Source organism: Coregonus lavaretus (assembly GCF_964263955.1).
Source record: "Coregonus lavaretus genome assembly, chromosome: 10".
Classification (NCBI taxonomy): Eukaryota; Metazoa; Chordata; class Actinopteri; order Salmoniformes; family Salmonidae; genus Coregonus; species Coregonus lavaretus.
Genome location: NC_139997.1, coordinates 45,165,447 through 45,190,170, shown reverse-complemented (window position 1 = coordinate 45,190,170; position 24,724 = coordinate 45,165,447). Strand labels below are relative to the sequence as shown.

At 43.1% G+C, this 24,724-nt stretch overlaps 1 pseudogene across 1 annotated transcript in view; it reads right to left on the bottom strand.

Annotated features, from left to right (window-relative positions):
- Positions 1–24,724, bottom strand: part of LOC311136237 (leucine-rich repeat-containing protein 75B-like) — a 41,839-nt pseudogene that overhangs the window by 15,680 nt on the left and 1,435 nt on the right. Inside the window, exons 2-3 of the transcript in view lie at positions 18,247–18,375; positions 16,444–16,556 (exon numbers count right to left, since the gene is read on the bottom strand). The product of the transcript in view is annotated as a leucine-rich repeat-containing protein 75B-like (transcript). The remainder of the gene's footprint in view (positions 1–16,443; positions 16,557–18,246; positions 18,376–24,724) is intronic.

Genomic DNA, 24,724 nt, shown 5'->3' with positions numbered 1-24,724 from the left:
TCTATCGTAATTTTGCTAATTTATACTTTAATAACTTTTTTAAAAAATGTATTCATATGCAGGGATATTCAACTCTTACCCTACGAGGTCCAGAGCCTGCTGGTTCTCTGTTCTACCTGATAATGAATTGCACCCACCTGTTGTCCCAGGTCTGAATCAGTCCCTGATTAGAGGGCAACAATGAAATAATGCAGTGGCGCTGGCTTCGAGGTCCAGAGTTGTGTTTGAGGGATATACAGGATTAATTTATTATATCTGTGTCCATGAGTTTCTAGTAGATTGACCATATGGTTCAAGAGAAAATAGCCTAATTAATGAAAAAAGCATCTAATCAACAATGGCATCATTTTCAATTAACTCTGCAACTATTCCAACTATTGACGGTGTTCACAACTGCCATCAGTTTGACACCAAAACATTGACAACAAATAAATACATACATAGTAAAATAAATTAAAGTGTGTAAAAAAAAAGAGAGGATAATTTATGCTGAAACCCTCATATTAAACACCAATGGTATTCACTAAATTGATGGGTTATATTTAGGATAATGTCTTACAGCTTTGTCATTCTATGTTTTATTTTAAAATCATCTTATTTCATTATTTCATATTTTCTACCTGTGATAAGGCCACACAGAAGGCCAGAGATGATTAGACACCTGTGATAATCTGGAGTACTCAAAAGGGCCACTAGATGTCTTGTGATAGATTACATAAAATCATTGAAAGATACCAAAATGATCGTAGTTTACTGGTACACTTTAAACGTTTCCAGTAATATACCCTCCCTCTGTAACCCTTAGTAAAGTACACAAAAAGCCAAGACTACTTGTACTTAATATATGAGAGGAAATTATACTCAATAAAATGGTTAGGGGATAGACAATGTGAGGCAATGTTCACAGATAAGGTACTTACAATGACATATCACTCTGACTTCTTTTGAGATTTCCTTCAAATCAGCTCAACTCTTTAATTTCATGTTCGTATTCTACTGTATTCTGAGTAAGCATTTCACTCTGCTCTAAAAATTCAGTGCAAAAAGGAACTCTATTTAGATTTCTATCTTCCTCCCACGTGTTGTTTCCGTATTTCAGCTCCTTTCCCTCACCTTGAGCATGTCTCTCAGGTTATTAAAGGGTCAGGAGAGCTGAGTCAGAGCTGTCGTGACCTTTCTGTATAACGACATCAAGGGATGCCTGCCGAGTCTCTCTGGAAATAGGTCAAACACATTCAAACTGTCACGATCGTCGGGAACAGAGGACCAAGGCGCAGCGTTGCAGGCAAACATACTCTTTAATTAGAGACACGATCAAAACAACAAACGATACGTGACAGTTCACGGTCTAACATAAACAGACTTGAAACAAGATCCCACAAACACAAATGGGAAACAGACAGTTTAAATATGGCTCCCAATCAGAGACAACCAACGACAGCTGACACTCGTTGCCTCTGATTGGGAGCCACTCAGGCCAACATAGAAATACACATACTAGATAAACAAATGAAATGCACACCCTGGCTCAACATACAAGTGTCCCCAGAGCCAGGGCGTGACAGTACCCCCCCCTAAAGGCGCGGACTCCGACCGCGCCCACCAAACACCACAGGGGAGGGACCGGGTGGGCACTCCGCTTAGGCGGCGGATCCGGCTCCGGGCCTGATCCCCGCTCCCTCTCCAACCCCCCAAAGTACCCCTGGTCCGGTCTGGCCCCGCTGGCCGGAGCTGGACTGCACACTGGTGGAGCGGATTGCTCTAGCTCCGGCGTGAAGCATCTGACCGGTGCCGGACCAGCCACCGGTGGAACAGGCACGGGCCGTGCCGGACTGACGACGCACACCACTGGCTTGGTGTGGGGAGCAGGAGCGGGCCGCGCCGGGCTGACGAAACGCACCACTGACTTGGTGCGGGGAGCAGGAGCGGGCCGGACCGGGCTGACGAAGCGCACCACTGACTTGGTGCGGGGAGCAGGAACGGGCCGTGCCGGGCTGACGAAGCGCACCACTGACTTGGTGCGGGGAGCAGGAACGGGCCGAGCTGGGCTGACGAAACGCACCACTGACTTGGTGCGGGGAGCAGGAATGGGCCGGACCGGGCTGACGACGCGCACCACTGACTTGGTGCGGGGAGCAGGAACGGGCCGCGCCGGGCTGACGAAACGCACCACTGACTTGGTGCGGGGAGCAGGAGCGGGCCGGACCGGGCTGACGAAGCGCACCACTGACTTGGTGCGGGGAGCAGGAACGGGCCGTGCCGGGCTGACGAAGCGCACCACTGACTTGGTGCGAGTGGCAGGAACAGGCCGGACCGTACTGGGAACACACACCACTGGCCCTACGTGGGGATCAGGAACAGGCCGGACCGGACTGGCAACACACGCCAGTACCTCTCGCCGTGCCTCTACATCCTCCTTCCCCCTGGTGACCAGTGACTCCCGTAACCTGGCGGCCTCCTGCTGCCCCGTCGTCCACGGCGTTAGCCCCCCCCTAAAAAATGTATGGGCTTCACTCCTACCCATGGACCAGGTCTCCATGCTCCTCGCCAGCCTTTCGCCCTTCTGCCTCCACGTCAAGCCCCTCTCTTCCTCACATGGCTTGACCCAGTCGAGGAGGCGAAGGAGATCCGCTAGAGATCTCTCAGGCGCTGGCTCCTGGACTTGCTGCTTGGTCCAGTCTTGGTGGGATCTTCTGTCACGATCGTCGGGAACAGAGGACCAAGGCGCAGCGTTGCAGGCAAACATACTCTTTAATTAGAGACACGATCAAAACAACAAACGATACGTGACAGTTCACGGTCTAACATAAACAGACTTGAAACAAGATCCCACAAACACAAATGGGAAACAGACTGTTTAAATATGGCTCCCAATCAGAGACAACCAACGACAGCTGACACTCGTTGCCTCTGATTGGGAGCCACTCAGGCCAACATAGAAATACACATACTAGATAAACAAATGAAATGCACACCCTGGCTCAACATACAAGTGTCCCCAGAGCCAGGGCGTGACACAAACAGCTGACACTGGAGCAACAGGCATAGGAGCGATGTCAATAAATGAATGAGTGAGAAGTGCTTCAGTATCATGAACCACTTTGGTGTAGAGTCACTGAACTATGGTAGTGATACAACAGGTAATGGTAGTGATAACATGACAGAACACTGTTGTGCTCTGGAGCAGGGTAGCTAATTAACCTGAACTGCCTGAGTAAACCAATGTCAAGTTGTATACAATACTGCATGCTTGATGAAAAATAATATGTTTTATTGCCACGTTCAATGGATAGGTGCAGCAAAATGTGTTGTTCTATAGGGTCAGCCATACTAGTACGGCGCTCCTGGAGCAAATTAGGGTTAGTGCCTTGCTCAAGGACACATCAACAGATTTTTCACCTTGTCGGCTCGGTTATACCAACCGGTGCCTTTTTGGTTACTGGCCCAACGCTCTAACCGCTAGGCTACCTGCCACCCTAATAACCTTGGCGGTATCTGTTTCACACCTTTGGATCAGTGTGACATTGCCAGTCAATTAAACGGGGCCTGACACGTGCTGAGTTGACTGAAAGCCTACCTGCTCCATCTGCCTTGGATAAACCTTTTACCATGTCACAGCCAGTGTGTAGATGTGTAGGAGTGTGTGTCCATAGATGTGTGTGTACTGAAAGTGTGCCAGTGATAAACAGCCTGTCAAATGATTAGTACTATATGTAACCTAATCATCTGACCCTGTAGCCACATTAGAATACTAGAATGTACATGAACCTTCTTATGATGGGATAAAGGTCAGCCATTTTGGTCAGGGAGTTGGTCAACCATGTTTTGGACAATGTGGTACGCCACTGCCTGTAGCCCGCTAGCCTGCATCTGGTCTGGGTCAGATATCAGTGCCCCAGGTGGACAGCTTCACGTGTAGCAGACAGATGGAGTCAGAGTGGGTATATTATATTCAATCAAATCACATTTTATTTGTCACATGCTTCGCAAACAACAGGTGAAACTAACTGTGAAATGCTTACTTACGGGCCCTTCCCAACAATGCACACCCACACCCAAACCTACAGCTGATAAGACCTGTGCTAACAGCCCAACAGCTATAAAGCACACAAAGCCAGTATCTTACTCTTTTCACCATACACCTCAAGTTGATAATGCTTTCTATTGGGCTGCCCTGAACAGTAAAGAGAATTTAACTCACATCCATTGACATAATTAATTTCTAACTTTCAAACCCTCATCAGCTACAGAGGTAGGATCTTAATTTGAGCCAGTTTGCTACAGAAGGGAAATAATCCTGCAGCAACAGGAAATGTGAATTTTTATGTGGATTATAATTAATGGACATTTTTGTAGGGGTTGATACATTTTTCGTTAGGGCAAATCAAGTCTAAAATGTCAAATTGGAAAGTACAAACTTTAGAAGCCTTTTCAAAACTCAAATACACTACAAGTTTACATTTCCTGCTGTGCAGGAAAATGATCAGCAACAAAAGAGTGATCAAATTAAGTACTGTGCAATGCATGAGTGGATTTTATTATACCTGGGGAATGTTGTCTTACGCTAGGCACTGAATATGGCCCTTGATTGGCTGCAGTCAGCGCTTCTTCCTGTTTTTATTGAGCTAGATATTATTGAGCTAGATAACATGCTATTGTAGACACAAATTAAATAGACTTTGATCTCTACTGGGACACGATTCCGAACAATTCAGGACAAAATGGCTCTGCACCTTACACACTGTTCTAGGACTGAGCTGACAAGTAATAAAGCAAGGTATGGGTTTCATTTATACATGAGTTCTGAAATGAATACAATGGATTACATTCCATCTCTTCCTTGATAATAATTACACTTTCTGTCACTGGAAAGCATGCTATTGTACAAGTAATACACATTTTCTTTCCTATAAATGAGAGAACCGGCCTATAGCTGTAACCTACTTACTGTAAGACTAGGCGGGAGGAATTAATGAAACACAGGGCTTCTAATGGGTAGCCCTGCAGTGCGCCCCCCCACTCTCCCTCCCTCTCTCTTTCTTTCCCTCCCTCTCTCTTCGCTCCCCCCCACTCTCCCTCCCTCTCTCTTTCTTTCCCTCCCTCTCTCTCTCTTCGCTCCCGCCCTCTCTCCCTCTTTCTCGTTCTCCTTCTCTCTCAATTCAATTTCAATTTAAGGGCTTTATTGGCATGGCAAACATATGTTAACATTGCCAAAGCAAGTGAAGTAGATAGTACACAAAAGTGAAATAAACAATACAAATTAACAGTAAACATTACACTCAGAAGTTCCAAAAGAATAAAGACATTTCAAATGTCATATTATGTATATATACAGTGTTGTAACAATGTGCAAATAGTTTATATATTTATTTTTAAATATATATATATATATATATTTTAGGGGGTAGATCAGCTTTAATATTGCAGAGAGATTGTAACTTCCATCAATGTAATTGTCTGCATCACTTCCAATCCCCCATATGTTTTTTTCCCCTCGCAAATATAGCTACAAATGGACAGTACCAAAACAAATGATTTAATGATTCTGTCTCTTCGCAGCAAAATCTGCAGAGCTGGGAAGATTGTATCCCAAATATAAATAACATTATATTGGTAGCAAGAATTTTGTATAATAATTTAAATTGAAAAACTGTAAGTTTTGAAGTTCCTTACTTTTCCCCCCTTCCAATTTCCTCGTCCATTTTTGCGGTAATGCTGCAATTATTTGGTTGTAATTTTGGGTAGAGCAGACATTTCCATATGTTTTTGTTAGCTGCACCAGTCCTACCGACGATATCGTTTACGAAGATTATACCTTTACATAATTTTTTATTTTTTTAATAATGTTTTTTTTATCAATTAGTATAATTGAATTTAACCACAATATTTGATGCAATATTTGTTCTGTCGTTTCCGGAAGATTAAATTGAAATTGCAACCAACTTTGTATGGCTTGTTTTAGAAATAGTGATATTTGGGAGATTATTTCTTTTTCAAATAACTGAAAGTGAGAGGTTGTAATCTGAATAAAGGGGAAAAGGCTATTCTTGAACATTGGTTGAGACAATCTTACTAATTTGCTAGAGAACCAGTTCGGATTTAAGTATAATTTTTGTATGACTGAAGCTTTTAGTAATAGGTGTAATGCTTTAATATTTAATAATTTCTGTCCTCCTAATTAATATTCATTATATACAGTGGGGAAAAAAAGTATTTAGTCAGCCACCAATTGTGCAAGTTCTCCTTCTTAAAAAGATGAGAGAAGCCTGTAATTTTCATCATAGGTACACGTCAACTATGACAGACAAATTGAGGAAATAAAATCCAGAAAATCACATTGTAGGATTTTTAATGAATTTATTTGCAAATTATGGTGGAAAATAAGTATTTGGTCAATAACAAAAGTTTCTCAATACTTTGTTATATACCCTTTGTTGGCAATGACACAGGTCAAAGTTTTCTGTAAGTCTTCACAAGGTTTTCACACACTGTTGCTGGTATTTTGGCCCATTCCTCCATGCAGATCTCCTCTAGAGCAGTGATGTTTTGGGGCTGTCGCTGGGCAACACAGACTTTCTAGGCCACTCCAGGACCTTGAAATGCTTCTTACGAAGCCACTCCTTCGTTGCCCGGGCGGTGTGTTTGGGATCATTGTCATGCTGAAAGACCCAGCCACGTTTCATCTTCAATGCCCTTGCTGATGGAAGGAGGTTTTCACTCAAAATCTCACGATACATGGCCCCATTCATTCTTTCCTTTACACGGATCAGTCGTCCTGGTCCCTTTGCAGAAAAACAGCCCCAAAGCATGATGTTTCCACCCCCATGCTTCACAGTAGGTATGGTGTTCTTTGGATGCAACTCAGCATTCTTTGTCCTCCAAACACGACGAGTTGAGTTTTTACCAAAAAGTTCTATTTTGGTTTCATCTGACATTCTCCCAATCCTCTTCTGGATCATCCAAATGCACTCTAGCAAACTTCAGACGGGCCTGGACATATACTGGCTTAAGCAGGGGGACACGTCTGGCACTGCAGGATTTGAGTCCCTTGCGGCGTAGTGTGTTACTGATGGTAGGCTTTGTTACTTTGGTCCCAGCTCTCTGCAGGTCATTCACTAGGTCCCCCCTTGTGATTCTGGGATTTTTGCTCACCGTTCTTGTGATCATTTTGACCCCACGGGTGAGATCTTGCGTGGAGCCCCAGATCGAGGGAGATTATCAGTGGTCTTGTATGTCTTCCATTTCCTAATAATTGCTCCCACAGTTGATTTCTTCAAACCAAGCTGCTTACCTATTGCAGATTCAGTCTTCCCAGCCTGATGCAGGTCTACAATTTTGTTTCTGGTGTCCTTTGACAGCTCTTTGGTCTTGGCCATAGTGGAGTTTGGAGTGTGACTGTTTGAGGTTGTGGACAGGTGTCTTTTATACTGATAACAAGTTCAAACAGGTACCATTAATACAGGTAACGAGTGGAGGACAGAGGAGCCTCTTAAAGAATAAGTTACAGGTCTGTGAGAGCCAGAAATCTTGCTTGTTTGTTGGTGACCAAATACTTATTTTCCACCATAATTTGCAAATAAATTCATTAAAAATCCTACAATGTGATTTTCTGGATTTTTCCTTCCTCAATTTGTCTGTCATAGTTGACGTGTACCTATGATGAAAATTACAGGCCTCTCTCATCTTTTTAAGTGGGAGAACTTGCACAATTGGTGGCTGACTAAATACTTTTTTCCCCCACTGTAAATAGGCCCGTTTAATTTTGTCTGGCTTGCCGTTCCAAATAAAATGGAATATTTTTTTCTCATTTACTTTAAAAAACTGTTCGCTAGGCATAGGCAAGACCATAAGCAAATAGGTAAACTGGGATAATACTAAAGAGTTAATCAGGGTGATTTTTCCACAAATTGACAGGTATTTACATTTACATTTTAGTCATTTAGCAGATGCTCTTATCCAGAGCGACTTACAGGAGCATTTAGGGTTAAGTGCCTTGCTTAAGGGCACATCGACAGACTTTTCACCTAGTCGGCTCGGGGATTAGAACCAGCGACCTTTCGGTTACTGGCACAACGCTCTTACCCACTAAGCTACCTGCCGCCCTAGGTGCATGGTAGCAAGATGTTATCTATTTTTGCTGACTTTCCATTAAAATGTATTGGAGTGAGATCGTTTATTTCATTTGGGATATGTATTCCGAGTATATCAACATCACCATCAGACCATTTTATTGGTGAACTACTTGGTAATGTAAAAATTTTATTTTTTAGTGATCCAATATGTAATATAGTACATTTATCATAATTTGGTTGTAATCCAGAGAGGTTAGAAAATGAATGACACCTTTGTTTTTAATAATATAATATAATATAATATAATAATATTTTTAAGCCCTGGAATTCTAATCCCTTGATATTATTATTGTTGGATCTGATTTTAATAGCTAGCATTTCGATGGCCATAATAAATAGATATGCCGATAGTGGACAACCTTGTTTCACTCCTCTTGACAGTTAAAAACTTTCTGAGAAATAGCCATTATATACTATTTTACACCTAGGGTTACTATACATGATTTTAACCCATTTTATAAAGAGATTCTACAAAATTGAAATGCTCCAGGCATTTATATATAAACCTCAATCGTACTTTATCAAATGCCTTTTCAAAGTCTGCTATGAATAGCATGCCTGGTTTCCCAGATTTTTCATAGTGTTCTATTGTTTCCAGTACTTGCCTTATATTATCTCCAATGTATCGTCCATGTAAAAAACCTGTCTGATTAGAATAAAAAATGTCCGACAATACCTTTTTAATTCTATGCGCTATACATTTTGCTAGAATTTTACATCACAACACTAAAGTGTAAGGGGCCTCCAATTTTTTTTAATGGACTGGATCTTTATATTTTCCACTTGTATCCTGTTTCAGTAATAATGAAATTAGACCTTCTTGAGTGTGTGATAATCTACCATTTATATAGGAGTGGTTAAAACATGCTAGTAATGGTCCTCTGAGTATATCAAAAAAGGTTTGGTATACCTCGACTGGTATGCCATCCAACCCTGGAGTTTTCCCGGACTTAAAGTCTTTAATTGCATCCAGAAGTTCCTCCTCTGTAATTTCACCTTCACATGAGTCTTTCTGTATGGCTGTTAATTTTACATTATCAATAGAAAAAAAATCTCTACAATTAGCTTCAGTTAGAGGAGATGGAGGCGACTGAAACAAAAACACAAACTTAAAGTAAAGTACTTTGTTTCCTCCTTCAAAATATCATTTAATAATATGCCATTTAGCAGACGCTTTTATCCAAAGCGACTTACAGTCATGCGTGCATACATTTTATTTTTATTTTTTGTGTATGGGTGATCCCGGGGATCGAACCCACTACCTTGGCGTTACAAGCGCCGTGCTCTATCAGCTGAGCTACAGAGGACCACATTTGGTGAATCATGGGTGACTCCGTGATATGTAACCAGTTTCAGTAAATTGTTTTTGGTAGCATTTCTATGTTGAAGATTAATAAAGAATTTGGTGCATTTTGTTTGCTTTATTTTTTATAATATATTACACTTGATGTTTCTTAACAATGTGCAAATAGTTAAAGTAGAAATGGGGGAAAAATTAACATAAATATGGGTTGTATAATACAGTGGTGTTTGTTATTTTCTTGTGGCAAGAGGTCACAAATGTTTCTGCTGTGATGGCACACTGTGGTATTTGAGCAAGTAGATATGGGAGTCTCTCTCTGTCTCTGTCTCTCTCTCTCTCTCTCTCTCGAATTGTGCCCTAAATGCTACCAGTATTCACAGCATAACCTCTTCCAAAATCTTCTGTACTTTTTCAGTAAGCCGTGAAATTTATTTCAATACAAATGATGTTGACAGGGTTCCAGCGCAGTATGGCTGAGGCTGCCTGGCTGGGTAGTTAGTGTGGAGGCTATGAGAAGTGAGTCTGCCTGGGTAGTTAGGATGGAGGCTATGGGAAGTGAGTCTGCCTGGGTAGTTAGGGTGAAGGCTGTGAGAAGATGGACGATTTACAGCGAGGAGCCTGCTGCCAGAGCAGTCTGCTAATGAACACAGTGGGAGAGCCAGCCTTGTTATTATTGAGTCTTATTCTGAGAGACATTGCAACAAGGAGAGAGGCTTGACGGTTCGACTGAGGCGGTCAAATATCTCACAAACTAGGTTAATTGCTCAGGGAGAAGGAAACATGATGATAATTAGAATGTTTTCTCCGTAATATGCAGTGTTTTCTTCCCCTCAAATGCACCTGCTTGGCAATTACAGCTGGAGAGCATATGCGGTTCTGTCTATTGTTTACACAGCGTTTCAGATTCAGATTCCAAGTGTTTAATAGTCACACGTACAGGCGTTTTTCCTATTTTGTTGCATTACAACCTGTAATTTAAATGGATTTGTATTTGCATTTCATGTAATGGACATACACAAAATAGTCCAAATTGGTGAAGTGGAATGAAAAAAATAACTTGCTTAAAATAATTCAAAAAAATAAATAACGGAAAAGTGGTGGATGCATATGTATTCACCCCCTTTGCTATGAAGCCCCTAAATAAGATCTGGTGCAACCAATTACCTTCAGAAGTCACATAATTATTTAAATAAAGTCCACCTGTGTGCAATCTAAGTGTCACCTGATCTTTCACATGATCTCAGTATATATACACACCTGTTCTGAAAGGCCCCAGAGTCTGCAACACCACTAAGCAAGGGGCACCACCAAGCAAGCGGCATCCTGAAGACCAAGGAGCTCTCCAAACAGGTCAGGGACAAAGTTGCGGAGAAGTACAGATCAGGGTTGGGTTATAAAAAAATATCCGAAACTTTGAACATCCCACGGAGCACCATTAAATCCATTATTTAAAAAAATGGAAAGAATATGGCACCACAACAAACCTGCAAAGAGAGGGCCGCCTCCCAAAACTCACGGACCAGGCAAGGAGGGCATTAATCAGAGAGGCAACAAAGATACCAAAGATAACCCTGAAGGAGCTGCAAAGCTCCACAGCGGAGATTGCAGTATCTGTCCATAGGACCACTTTAAGCCGTACACTCCACAGAGCTGGGCTTTACGGAAGAGTGGCCAGAAAAAAGACATTGCTTCAAGAAAAAAATAAGCAAACACGTTTGGTGTTTGCCAAAAGGCATGTGGGAGACTCCCCAAACATATGGAAGAAGGTACTCTGGTCAGATGAGACTAAAATTGAGCTTTTTTGCCATCAAGGAAAACGCTATGTCTGGCGCAAACCCAACACCTCTCATCACCCCGAGAACACCATCCCCACAGTGAAGCATGGTGGTGGCAGCATCATGCTGTGGGAATGTTTTTCCATCGGCAGGGACTGGGAAACTGGTCAGAATTGAAGTAATGATGGATGGCGCTAAATACAGGGAAATTCTTGAGGGAAACCTGTTTCAGTCTTCCAGAGATTTGAGACTGGGACGAAGGTTCACCTTCCAGCAGGACAATGACCCTAAGCATACTGCTAAAGCCTACTCAAATCCCAGACCTCAATCCAATTGAGAATCTGTGGTATGACTTAAAGATTGCTGTACACCAGCAGAATCCATCCAACTTGAAGGAGTTGGAGCAGTTTTGCCTTGAAGAATGGGCAGAAATCCCAGTGGCTAGATGTGCCAAGCTTATAGAGACATACCCAAAGAGACTTGCAGCTGTAATTGCTGCAAAAGGTGGCTCTACAAAGTATTGACTTTGAGGGGGTGAATAGCTATGCACGCTCAAGTTTTCAGTTTTTTTGTCTTATTTCTTGTTTGTTTCACAATAATAAATATAAAGTGGTAGGCATGTTGTGTAAATCAAATGATAAAACCCTCCCAAAAAATAAATGCCAGGTTGTAAGGCAACAAAATAGGAAAAATGCCAAGGGGGGTGCCACTGTACAGGGTTGCAGGTGTGATTGCAGGGTACAGTGAAAATCTTATGCTTCGAGCTCCAACATGCATCACTAAGTGAAATAAAATAATGAAAATGGTAATAAAAAACAACAATAGAAATAGCACTATATATACACATCATAACTGTAGCAGTGATTAATAAATACATGTCCATAGGGGGAGTAGCATGGGGGAGGGTGGAGTAGGTAGCTGACTAGTGGTGGCCATTCAGCAGCCTGATGGTCTGAGGGTAGAAACTATTGGCCAGTCTTTCAGTTTTTGCCATGATGCTCCTGTACTGCCCGCGTCTGAGTGATTGAAGCGGGGAGAACAGGGCATGGCTTGGGTGGCTGGGGTCCCTGATGATCCTCTTGGCCTTCCTGCGACACCTGGTGTTGTAGGTGTCCTGTAGGGCAGGCAGTGTGCCCCCAATGGTGCGTTCGGCTGCACTTATCACCCTCTGTAGCGCCTTACGGTCCGCGGCAGTGGAGTTGCCGTACCAGGCTGTGATGCAGCCCGACAGTATGCTCTCGATGTTGCTCCTGTAGAACACTGAGGGCCTCGGGGACAGGACACATTTTTTCAGCATCCTGAGGTCGAAGAGTTGCTGTCGTGCCTTCTTCTCTACGGTGTCCGTGTGGTTAGACCCTTTCAGCTTCTCTGAGATGTGTACGCCGAGGAATTTGAAGTTATTGACCGTCTCCACCGTGGCCCCGTTGATGAGGATGGGGGCGTGTCCAGCCTGGTTCCTCCTGAAGTCCACATTCGGCTCCTTTGTTTTGCTAACGTTGAGGGAGAGGTTGTTTACTTGGCACCACGCTGTCAGAGTGCCTACCTTCTCCCTGTAGGCTGTCTCGTCGTTGTTGGTAATCAGGCCTACGACTGTCATGTCGTCAGCGAACTTCATGATGAAGTTGGAACTGTGTGAGGCCACGCAGTCGTGGGTATACAGGGAATACAGGAGGGGACTGATGACGCATCCTTGTGGGCCCCTGTGTTGAGAATCAGTGTCGAGGAGGGAATGTTGCCTACCTTCACCACCTGGGAGCGGCCCGTTAGGAAGTCCAGGACCCAATTGAATAGGGAGGAGACCCTAGGCCGTGAGCTTTGTAATGAGCTTATAGGGCACTATGGAATTGAAGGCCAAGCTGTAGTCGATGAACAGTATCCTCACATATGCATTCCTTTTGTCCAGGTGGGTAAGGGCAATGTGCAGCGCAATGGCAATTGGGTCATCCGAGGATCTGTCAGGGCAGGTTAATTGGAGAGGGTCTAGTGTGTTAGGGAGGGAGGAGGTGATATGGTCTTTGACTAGCCTCTCAAAGCACTTCATGATGACGCAAGTGAGTGCTACTGGTCGGTAGTCATTCAGTTCAGTTACTTTCCTTTTCTTGGGCACGGGGATGATAGTGGACAATAACATTTGATTTGATTTGATCTTGAAGCAGATGGGTATAGCGGCCTGAGCTAAGGAGAGATTAAAAATGTCAGAGAACACAACAGCCAGCTGTTCTGCACATGCTCTGAGGGCACAGCTAGGGATGCCGTCTGGGCCGGCAGCCTTGCGAGGGTTACCACGTTTGAATGACTTACATACGTCCTCAGTGGAGACTGAGTGTGTAGCCCACGTTGTCATCAGGGGCTCTCCTCGGCAGCTCAGGGTCCTTGTGCTCGAATCTTGAGAAAAAGGTGTTTAGCTCGCCCGGTAGGGTGGTGTTGGTGATTGTGATGTGGCTGGCTTTCTTTTTGTAATCCGTGAATGTTAGGAGCCTCTGACACATATGCCTTGTGTCCGACCCGCTGAATTGCTCCTCCACTTTGTTCCTATACTTGTGTTTCACCATATTGATCTATCTGCGTACGTCATATTTGTACTATTTAAAAGCAGCTTCTCTCTCTTTCAGTTTTCCTACAAGGCTGCTATCAATCCACGGTTTTTGAAGTGGGTTCGTTTTTAAAGGTACTATCAGTATCACGTCATCTATGCATTTTTTTATGAATCCGGTGACTGAGCCGCATATTCATTGACGTCATCTCCAGAGGCGACCCGGGAACATATTCCAGTTCACGTGATAAAACAGTCTTGGAGCGGAATTCTGATTGGTCGGACCAATGCTGTACAGACCTGACCACCGGAACTTCCCTCAAGTCTTTGTTTGTAGGCAGGGAGAAGTAAGATGGAGATGGAGTCATCCGAAAAGAGGATGGGAGAGGGCCTTATACCCGTGCCGAAAAGGCATGTAGCAGTGGTCAAGAGTAGAATTTCCGCGATTTAGACAGTCGATGTGTTAGTAATAATTTGGGAGCACGGTTCTCAAATTCCTTTAGTTAAAGTCCCTGCAACAACGAATGCTGCTCCGGGAATGCGATCTCCAGTTTGTTCAGGGTCCAATGAAGATCTTTGAGAGCCTTTTTGGTGTCGGCTTGGGGCGGGATGTACACAGCCATGGCGATAATCCCTGAGAACTCTCTCGGAAGGTAAAAGGGCAACATTTGATGACCAAGTATTCCAAGTTGGGGGAGCAGAAGCTTGCAAGTTCCTGTATGTTTCCCCCATCGCCATGTGTTGTTTGTCATAAAGCAGAGCCCACCACCTTTACTCTTGACAGAGCGAGCCCGCTTCCGATTCGCTCGGAAAACTGTAAAACCCGCTGGTTGCATATAATCCGAATGTTGCAGGATTTGATGTCCCTCTGGAAGGAGATCCTCGCTCATTTTGTTTGTTCATTAATGATTGAACATTGGCGAGTAGTATGTTCGGTAATGGAGGACGTCTTAATCTCACTAAGACCCCGCCACGTCTGCCTCTCCGTCTGTATTTTCGCTTCCTACTCTCCGGTAGGACTCCCAAGCCGCTCGGCGCCTCGCCGAAGATGCTAGTCCATTGTTTTGCAGTCTCAGGGAATTCGGGGAGGTTGGGTGGATGGTGAGTACTCAGCGATTTGTATTCCAATAGTTCTACCCGGGTGTATGCAGTAATGCACAAAACAAAATTATTAAGAAAAAAAACTGAAACCTGCAATGTTTTATCAGAGCTTGAGGCGCCCTCTGTCGGCACCATTTTAGCACCCGAGCTGGATCTGTCTGATGTTTTTCTCATTAAAACCGATCTCTTTCTGTTATTTATTAGGATTGATCTGTTCATTTATTCATCGGTTAGATAGATCTACAGTACCATGACCGTTGTCAAGCTGTGCAGTGGGGCGTGGAACAACTACACTACAGTACACTCCCATAGAAACGTATTCTGCACCAAGTAAACATGATATACTGCCCTACACAATAGGCTACTACACAGGCCTATATTATAGGACCCCAAGACTAGGGTTGCAAAGGGAGGGTATATTACTGGACACTTTCTAAGTTTACCAGTAAACTACCAGAATTTCAAGGATTTTATGTAATCTATCACAATACATCTTGTGGCCCTTTTGGGTACTTCAGATTATCACAGGTGTCTGTAATAATCGCTGGCCCTCTGTGTGGCCTTATCACATGTAAAATGTATGAAATAATTAAATAAGATGATTTTAAAAGAACAAATTGAATGACAAAGCTGGGCGGCAGGTAGCTTAGTGGTTAAGAGCGTTGTGCCAGTAACTGAAATGTTGCTGGTTCTAATCCCCGAGCCGACTAGGTGAAAAATCTGTCGATGTGCCCTTGAGCAAGGCACTTAACCCTAATTGCTCCTGTAAGTCGCTCTGGATAAGAGCGTCTGCTAAATGACAAAAAAAATTAAAAAACATTATCCTAAATATAAACCATCAACTTAGTGAATACCGTTGATGTTTAATATGAGAGTTTCAGCATGAATGATCCTTTATAAATATTTTTTTAAACACGTATTTTACTATGTCAGTATGTATTTGTTGTCAAAGTTTTGGCGTCAAACTAGTGGCAGTTTTAAACACAGTCAATAGTTGGAAGAGTTGCAGAGTTAATTGAAAATAATGGCATTGTTGATTAATGATTTTTTCATTAATTAGGCTATTTTCTCTTGAACCATGTGGTCTATCTACTAGAAACTCATGGACAATATGGACACAGATATAATGAATGAATACTATATATTAATATATATGTTTTAAGTTATTCAAGTATAAATTACCAAAATTACGATAGATTGCCATAGATTTTCTGCTAATTACCATAATTACTGAAGATTGCAGTAACTTTGGTAAATTACCGGTAGCTTCGCAACCCTACCCAAGACAATAACGAAGTACACTTGGTGGAAGCTGGTGCTGCTGTGTAATTATCTAACACATTAAATCCTTGCTGGTATTGTACAGTAAAGTGCCCAACATCAGGAGTGACTAATCTCTAACACACACTCACTAAACACGAGACTGTCCTGTTTCAGAGATGTTAGTGGGCTTAAGTAGGTTTTGGGGCCGTGCGTACTGTATCACTGCTCTGATGTCAGTTTGCTGTTAGCTGTTTATTTGTTTGCGGTGGTGTTATGGCAGTAGCTGTCCCAGTTGGTGGATGTGTCAGCGACAGATGGACAGACGGACGGACTCACCAGGCCTGCGACTTCCTCCTGGGCAGGCTCTGTCTCATCCACTTGGAGTGAGGGGTCAGGTGGAATATCAGCTGTCTGCAGATCTTGTCGGACGACTTCAGGGTGTCTGTCTCCTGTAATATACACATACACAAACACTAAGGGCTTAAGGTGTCTGGCTTTCAAATAGAGGAACAATCAAAGAGACTGCTCTAGTTGACTTTCTGAACTGAATAAATGTAATGAAAATAGGCCTATTTTCCTTTCTGACATCATGAACAATGGAATTTGACCCCTGCGTTTTGCATCATATGATGCAACATGCATCATACGGGATCATTTCTGTATTTTGAAAGTTACATATCTTGAAAACTTGACTGCTGACAAGCAAAACATTTTGGGACTATGTCAACAATGCACTAATGAAACAAATATCAAAATATAGTTTTTGGGTGGAATTTACCTTTAACCACAATTAGCACAACAGGCAACCTTGTGACGCCTAAGAATTAATTGATACATTTTAGAAGCCCAAGGCAGAACATCTTGGATAAACATATTTCAATGGACCACTGTTTCACTTATGGCCTTGCAACCCCTATTATGTCACATTGAGCTGTGTAGTGATGGTTTAAAAGGTGAAGGTTATTTATAATAATATATTATAATAATAATTTTCTGATCCCCTTCACTTATCCCACTACAAACAATCCAACCATTTGACTGCTTTCACCACATTATCTCAAGGGTCTTCTCCCTTGTCCATCCAACATGGTTATACATAAAAATATGCTTTAGCATCTCTGTCAGTCCCTCTCTCCTTGGTCTCGCTCCAGCTCTTGCTCCATTGCTCTTTCTCCCTCTCCACCCCCCCTTCCCCAAAGACTTTAAAAGGATTGGGTTAAGCAGAGCAGGGTAAATCTAATTAATGGTACAACACAACAACAAGAAAGAAGCAATGCAGCGAAATAGAAAAAAGACAGGGGCAATTTACCTCAGGCTATTAACCATTCCCACTCCTCCCACTCTGTGTGGCACAAACATGCCTCATACACTTCAAACCTTCCAGCGTTTCTTATCAGGCAATGGGATGTCAGTAAGAACACTATTACAGTCTTTGTTATGTTTCATCTTTGTGGGAAAAGGGTTCACTGAATGGAAGTATTCTTAGAAAAGGCCTTGACTATAATCTGGAAATAACATGTTTTTCTCGTTGATGTGAATTGGGGCATTGTCAACATGGAATCAAATTCAAACACGATTCAGAATATGCATAGGCTGTAGCCACCACAGGGCTCTTGAGATCTAAAAACACAGTACTATGGTTGAACGCACAATAAAAGTAATGTGTTGTGATGCATTTTGAAGCACTGAGACTGGTTCTTCACATTGTGATGAGTTGTTGTTGACATTGGAATGACAGTCCCAGACATTGGATTGTACTTTGACGGTTGTAGTAATGACACCACACTGTGACTTACCTACTTCTGGTCATTAGTTATAAATAGGTGCCCCATGTCTCCAGCACCCCAGGATTGAACACGTATGCACACACACACGCCTAATCATAACAACTGTATGATTGATGGCAGCAGTTAGAAGGCTGGAAACAAACCAAATGGCCTAGCAGTCATATTTCTAAGAGACCGACCATCATCTATTTGCTCTTGAATTGACCCTTGCAGCCGTGGATTCCTAAACGTTCTATTTTCTGTGCCTGATCTCATTTAATGTTCCCTGACAACAGCACGGCTGAGGTGGTTGAGACAAACAGACAGATGGACAAACAGACAGATCAACAGTCAGACATTACGATGGGCTTACCCTCTTTGGACACTGCATGTCTTTGGCCAGGCTGAGCAAGAGCTCATGGGAGATTGGATCCACCAGGTTGAGAAAGGCTGTATTCTTATAGAGGATATCATTGAGGGATGTTCCCTGGAGTCCCAAGTCCTGTAGGAATACAGAGCAGGAGAGAATAATATATCATTGGTGTTTCTTTTCAATCATTCCAAGGTCCAACAAGGGGTGAATTTCTATATTATTTAAGTGCAAGTCATGCGTCATTAAGTATTCAAGTGACATGATGTGGACTGCTTAATGGTAACAGATTGTCAATGTATTTGCATAATCCTTTCATCATCCACTTTCCTCATGATGTTCATTTATCAAGCTGAGAGGATTTTACAGTAAGAGTGCCACATGGGACAAGGCACAGGATAGGCTGGGGTGTGGGATGAGGGGTATATGGGTGGTTAAAGCAGGACAATTTCTCCCAAAATGACATTTTAACAGACACACAACAACTAAAGTGATGTGCTGTGCCCTCATTCACCCCTAACAGTAAAATTACGTTCTATTGCATTACATGCATTCTAGGGACAGTGACTTTGCAGACCCAACGCAGCAGTAATGTGCCTTAGGACACTTCCATCCCTAAAAGCCCTGGGTCTTTACACACACACCACACTGAACACACTCCAGAGCTATCCAAGAAAGACCTCTAAAAACACCACGCAGGCACTTAGAGAGAAATGGTTCAAGTCTACAGCACTTCCGCTCCCTACCATCTTCTCTGGAATTAAAATGGCAGGCGTGTGTGATGTGTAGACGGGTTTAATAAAAACGAGGAATGAGAAAACACCCCCAGAGGTTGTTCTTTCTAGTATCATCTGCAGGGCTGCTGCTATTTGCAGTGACACCAGCAGTGTAAATAGATTGAGGCAAAGGAAGCTGCAACTTCCGGTAATGCTCTGAGGGCTGCTGCTGGTGAGGAGGGATTGATGTCATCGTGAGCCCGAGTTTGAAACCTAACACTTTGACACACATCAAAAGGCCTTCGACGCAGCCCTCACCAACCTCCCATATCGAGGAGGATGACATCAACCAAACACACACAGCAATCCCTGAAACAAATGAGCTGAAACCGCAGGCAAGACGTGACGGAAAGGCTCAAAAACAAAACATCCACCACAATGAAAGGTTAAGGCGGAGTAGAGCAGAGGAGGACAAAACAACATTCTCCTCCTCTTATAACTAATTTGTTTCAGGACTTGGTTTACTAAATGTGTTCTAAGTCACATATGGGGTTATATGATATCAAGGTATGAGCAAAGCTGCTGTAGGTCTGTATACTTGCTGGACTCCATGCAATGTGAAGGTAGTAGCAGGCTAGGGCTATACATGTAAGCTGGTGTAAAGATGCTGTATAGGAGGAGGCTGAGGACTCCTATGTTAAGCAGACCCTACAGTCTGATAGGCTAAGCACTGACGCCTACAGTGAAAGCTCTGAGAAAAACTCCCATCAGCACTTTCTCCTCCAGCTTTCTGGCTTATGTATTACACTAGAGCTCTCTGGGATTCCCTGACTCCGGGCCATTCTCCAGCTCTCCCTTTATGACAGGGAAATATACCACAACAGAATACAGTAAACAAGTCTCAAACAACAGCATAGAGATAGGCCTAGATTGTGGATCATTTTATGATTAGTATGTAAAAAATGTGGTAAATCATCAAGTAGTTTAACTATGACCAATTTTGTATAATATTGCATACCTGCTGTATTTCCGTATTTTGAAAGTTATATATCTTGAAAACTTGATTGCTGACATGCAAAACATTTAGGGACTATATCAACAATGAACTAATGAAACAAATACCAAAAGTAGTTTTTGGAAAGTCTCATTACAAAGGTAATGTTAGCCTATTATAACCTCCAAGACACTTTAGTATTTGCTTTCACACATCACTAAACATATTCAGTGTTTATGCTTTTAAGCTTAATGCTTGCTTGCTGATTCCTTGTTTACTGACGAACATAGAGAAGAATCCAAAGTAATTAACGTTAATAGCCCAGAAGGGAGATTGGTCTCATTGCTTCCTCTGTGCATCTCCTCTGTGTAATAACTTCCTGTGTGCTGTGCTGTGAAGGAGGCATCAGGCATGCCCCACCACCATCCAACAGCTCAAGGAGATTAACTCCAAATCCAGCCTTCCCCGAAAGAAAAAGCAGCTTTTCCACTCACTGAGGAAAAACAGGAGAGCTACAAGTACCACCTCTGTTGTTAAAGCGGCTCAGTGGAACGGTGCACCCTTAGAAAAAAGGATTCCAAAAGGGTTCTTCGGCTGTCCCCATAGGATAACCCTTTTTGGTTCAAGGTAGAACTATTTTGGGTTCATGTAGAACCCTTTGTGTAAAGGGTTCTACCTGGAACCAAAAGGGTTCTACTCAGAACCAAAAATAGTTATTCAAAGGGTTCTCCTATGGGGACAGCCGAAGTACCCTTTTAGGTTCTAGATAGCGCCTTCTTTTCTAAGAGTGTGTGAGTTGATATATAGTGAGGGAAAAAAGTATTAGATCCCCTGCTGATTTTGTACGTTTGCCCACTGACAATGACATGATCAGTCTATAATGTTAATGGTAGGTTTATTTGAACAGTGAGAGACAGAATAACCACACAAAAATCCAGAAAAACGTATGTCAAAAATGGTAAAAAATTGATTTGCATTTTAATGAGGGAAATAAGTATTTGACCCCTCTGCAAAACATGACTTAGTACTTGGTGGCAAAACCCTTGTTGGCAATTACAGAGGTCAGACGTTTCTTGTAGTTGACCACCAGGTTTGCACACATTTCAGGAGGGATTTTGTCCCACTCCTCTTGGCAGATCTTCTCCAAGTCATTAAGGTTTCGAGGCTGACGTTTGGCAACTCGAACCTTCAGCTCCCTCCACAGATTTTCTATGGGATTAAGGTCTGGAGACTGGCTAGGCCACTCCAGGACCTTAATATGCTTTGTTACCTTGGCCGTGTGTTTTGGGTCATTGTCATGCTGGAATACCCATCCACGACCCATTTTCAATGCCCTGGCTGAGGGAAGGAGGTTCTCACCCAAGATTTGACGGTACATGGCCCCGTCCATCGTCCCTTTGATGCAGTGAAGTTGTCCTGTCACCTAAGCAGAAAAACACCCCCAAAGCATAATGTTCCCACCTTCATGTTTGACGGTGGGGATGGTGTTCTTGGGGTCATAGGCAGCATTCCTCCTCCTCCAAACACGGCGAGTTGAGTTGATGCCAAAGAGCTCAATTTTGGTCTCATCTGACCACAACACTTTCACCCAGTTCTCCTCTGAATCATTCAGATATTAATTGGCAAACTTCAGACGGGCATGTACAGTGGGGAGAACAAGTATTTGATACACTGCCAATTTTGCAGGTTTTCCTACTTACAAAGCATGTAGAGGTCTGTAATTTTTATCATAGGTACACTTCAACTGTGAGAGACGAAATCTAAAACAAAATTCCAGAAAATCACATTGTATGATTTTTAAGTAATTCATTTGCATGACATAAGTATTTGATACATCAGAAAAGCAGAACATAATATTTGGTACAGAAACCTTTGTTTGCAATTACAGAGATCATACATTTCCTGTAGGTCTTGACCAGGTTTGCACACACTGCAGCAGGGATTTTGTCCCACTCCTCCATTCAGACCTTCTCCAGATCCTTCAGGTTTCGGGGCTGTCGCTGGGCATTACGGACTTTCAGCTCCCTCCAAAGATTTTCTATTAATTTCAGGTCTGGAGACTGGCTAGGCCACTCCAGGACCTTGAGATGCTTTTTACAGAGCCACTCCTTAGTTGCCCTGGCTGTGTGTTTCGGGTCGTTGTCATGCTGGAAGAGCCAGCCACGACCCATCTTCAATGCTCTTACTGAGGGAAGGAGGTTGTTGGCCAAGATCTCGCGATACATGCCCCATCCATCCTCCCCTCAATACGGTGCAGTCGTCCTGTCCCCTTTGCAGAAAAGCATCCCCAAAGAATGATGTTTCCACCTCCATGCTTCACGGTTGGGATGGTGTTCTTGGGGTTGTACTCATCCTTCTTCTTCCTCCAAACACGGCGAGTGGAGTTTAGACCAAAAAGCTATATTTTTGTCTCATCAGACCACATGACCTTCTCCCATTCCTCATCTGGATCATCCAGATGGTCATTGGCAAACTTCAGACGGGCCTGGACATGCGCTGGCTTGAGCAGGGGGACCTTGCATGCGCTGCAGGATTTCAGTCCTTCACGGCGTAGTGTGTTACCAATTGTTTTCCTGGTGACTATGGTCCCAGCTGCCTTGAGATCATTGACAAGATCCTCCCGTGTAGTTCTGGGCTGATTCCTGACCGTTCTCATGATCATTGCAACTCCACGAGGTGAGATCTTGCATGGAGCCCCAGGCCGAGGGAGTTTGACAGTTATTTTGTGTTTCTTCCATTTGCGAATAATCGCACCAACTGTTGTCACCTTCTCACCAAGCTGCTTGGCGATGGTCTTGTAGCCCATTCCAGCCTTGTGTAGGTCTATAATCTTGTCCCTGACATCCTTGGAGAGCTCTTTGGTCTTGGCCATGGTGGAGAGTTTGGAATATGATTGATTGATTGCTTCTGTGGACAGGTGTCTTTTATACAGGTAACAAACTGAGATTAGGAGCACTTCCTTTAAGAGTGTGCTCCTAATCTCAGCTCATTACCTGTATAAAAGACACATGGGAGCCAGAAATCTTTCTGATTAAAATGCAAATCAATTTATAACAACTTTGACATGCGTTTTTCTGGATTTTTTTGTTGTTATTCTGTCTCTCACTGTTCAAATAAACCTACCATTAAAATTATAGACTGATCATTTCTTTGTCAGTGGGAAAATGTACAAAATCAGCAGGGGATCAAATACCTTTTTCCCCTCACTGTACACTGAACAATAATATAAACGCAACATGTAAAGTGTTGGTCCCTTGTTTCATGAGCTGAAAATTTTTTTTTCCTGAAATGTTCCATACGCACAAAAAGCTTATTTCTCTCAAATGTTGTGCACAAATTTGTTTACATCCCTGTTAGTGAGCATTCTCCTTTGCCAAGATAATCCATCCACCTGACAGGTGTGGCATATCAAGAAGCTGATTAAACAGCATGAGGAGTATTTCTGTCTGTAATAAAGCCCTTTTGTGGGGAAAAACTCATTCTGATTGACTGGGCCTGGCTCCCCAGGGAGTTGGCCTGGCTGCCTTATATGAACTGTAACTCAGTAAAATCGTTAAATTGTTGCATGTTGCGTTTATATTTTTGTTCAGTATAGTATATCTGAAGAAAACGTAGGATAGAATTGTTTATGTACAGCAATAGTTGAATAGGATGGCCTTGACTAGAATACAGTATATACATATGAAATGGGTAAAAGTAGTATGTAAACATTAATAATGGAACACTGGTCAGTTTAATAAAGTGACCAGTGTTCCATGTCTATGTACATAGGGCAGCAGCCTCTAAGGTGCAGGGTTGAGCAACCGGGTGGTAGCCGGCTAGTGACAGTGACTAAGTTCAGGGCAGGGTACTGGGTGGAGGCCGGCTAGTGATGGCTATTTAACAGTCTGATGGCCTTGAGATAGAAGCAGTTTTTCAGTCTCTCGGTCCCAGCTTTGATGCACCTGTACTGACCTTGCCTTCTGGATGATAGCGGGGTGAGCAGGCCGTGGCTCAGGTGGCTGAGGTCCTTGATGATCTTCTTGGCCTTCCTGTGACACTGGGTGCTGTAGATGTCATAGAAGGCAGGCAGTGTGCCCCCCGGTGATGCGATGGGCATACCGCATCACCCTCTGGAGAGCCCTGCGGTAGCGGACGGTGCAGTTACCGTATCATGCGGTGATACAGTCCGACAGGATGCTCTCAATAGTGCATCTGTAAAAGTTTGTGAGGGTCTTATGGGCTGAGCTGAATTTCTTCAGCCTCCTGAGCTGTTGCGCCTTCTTCACCACAGGGAAGCAGAGCAGTGCAAGGTTATGCCTTTTGCTGCTGCTTAAATTTGATGAGTGGCACGTGGCTCAGATAGTTCACTAATTTGTGTGCAATTCACAAGCACCATCCAGCATGGCAGGATAAATATGTGGACACATTTCATGTACACTATGTAGAACTGTGGAATGTAGGAAAACATTGCATTTCTGTGTCCACGAGAATGACATCGAAGGAATAGAAAATTGGCCTTTCGTTTAACATACTCAGTGGTTGCCTGTAGGGAAGTGCACTCTATATACTCTATTTCAGTCTACTTTTGTCACCTGTCTGATCTGTGATATTCCAGGAAGAGCCTGAGGACCTACATCTCTACAGCAGTGATGGTGTTACCATACATACCTGAGCCAGACAAGGCAGACAATCTGACACAGCAGACACTTTTGATCTGTGATTATGTAAGGGGCAAGCCACTGAATAATTGTACCATGAACTAAACTACACTATAGATACAAAAGTATGT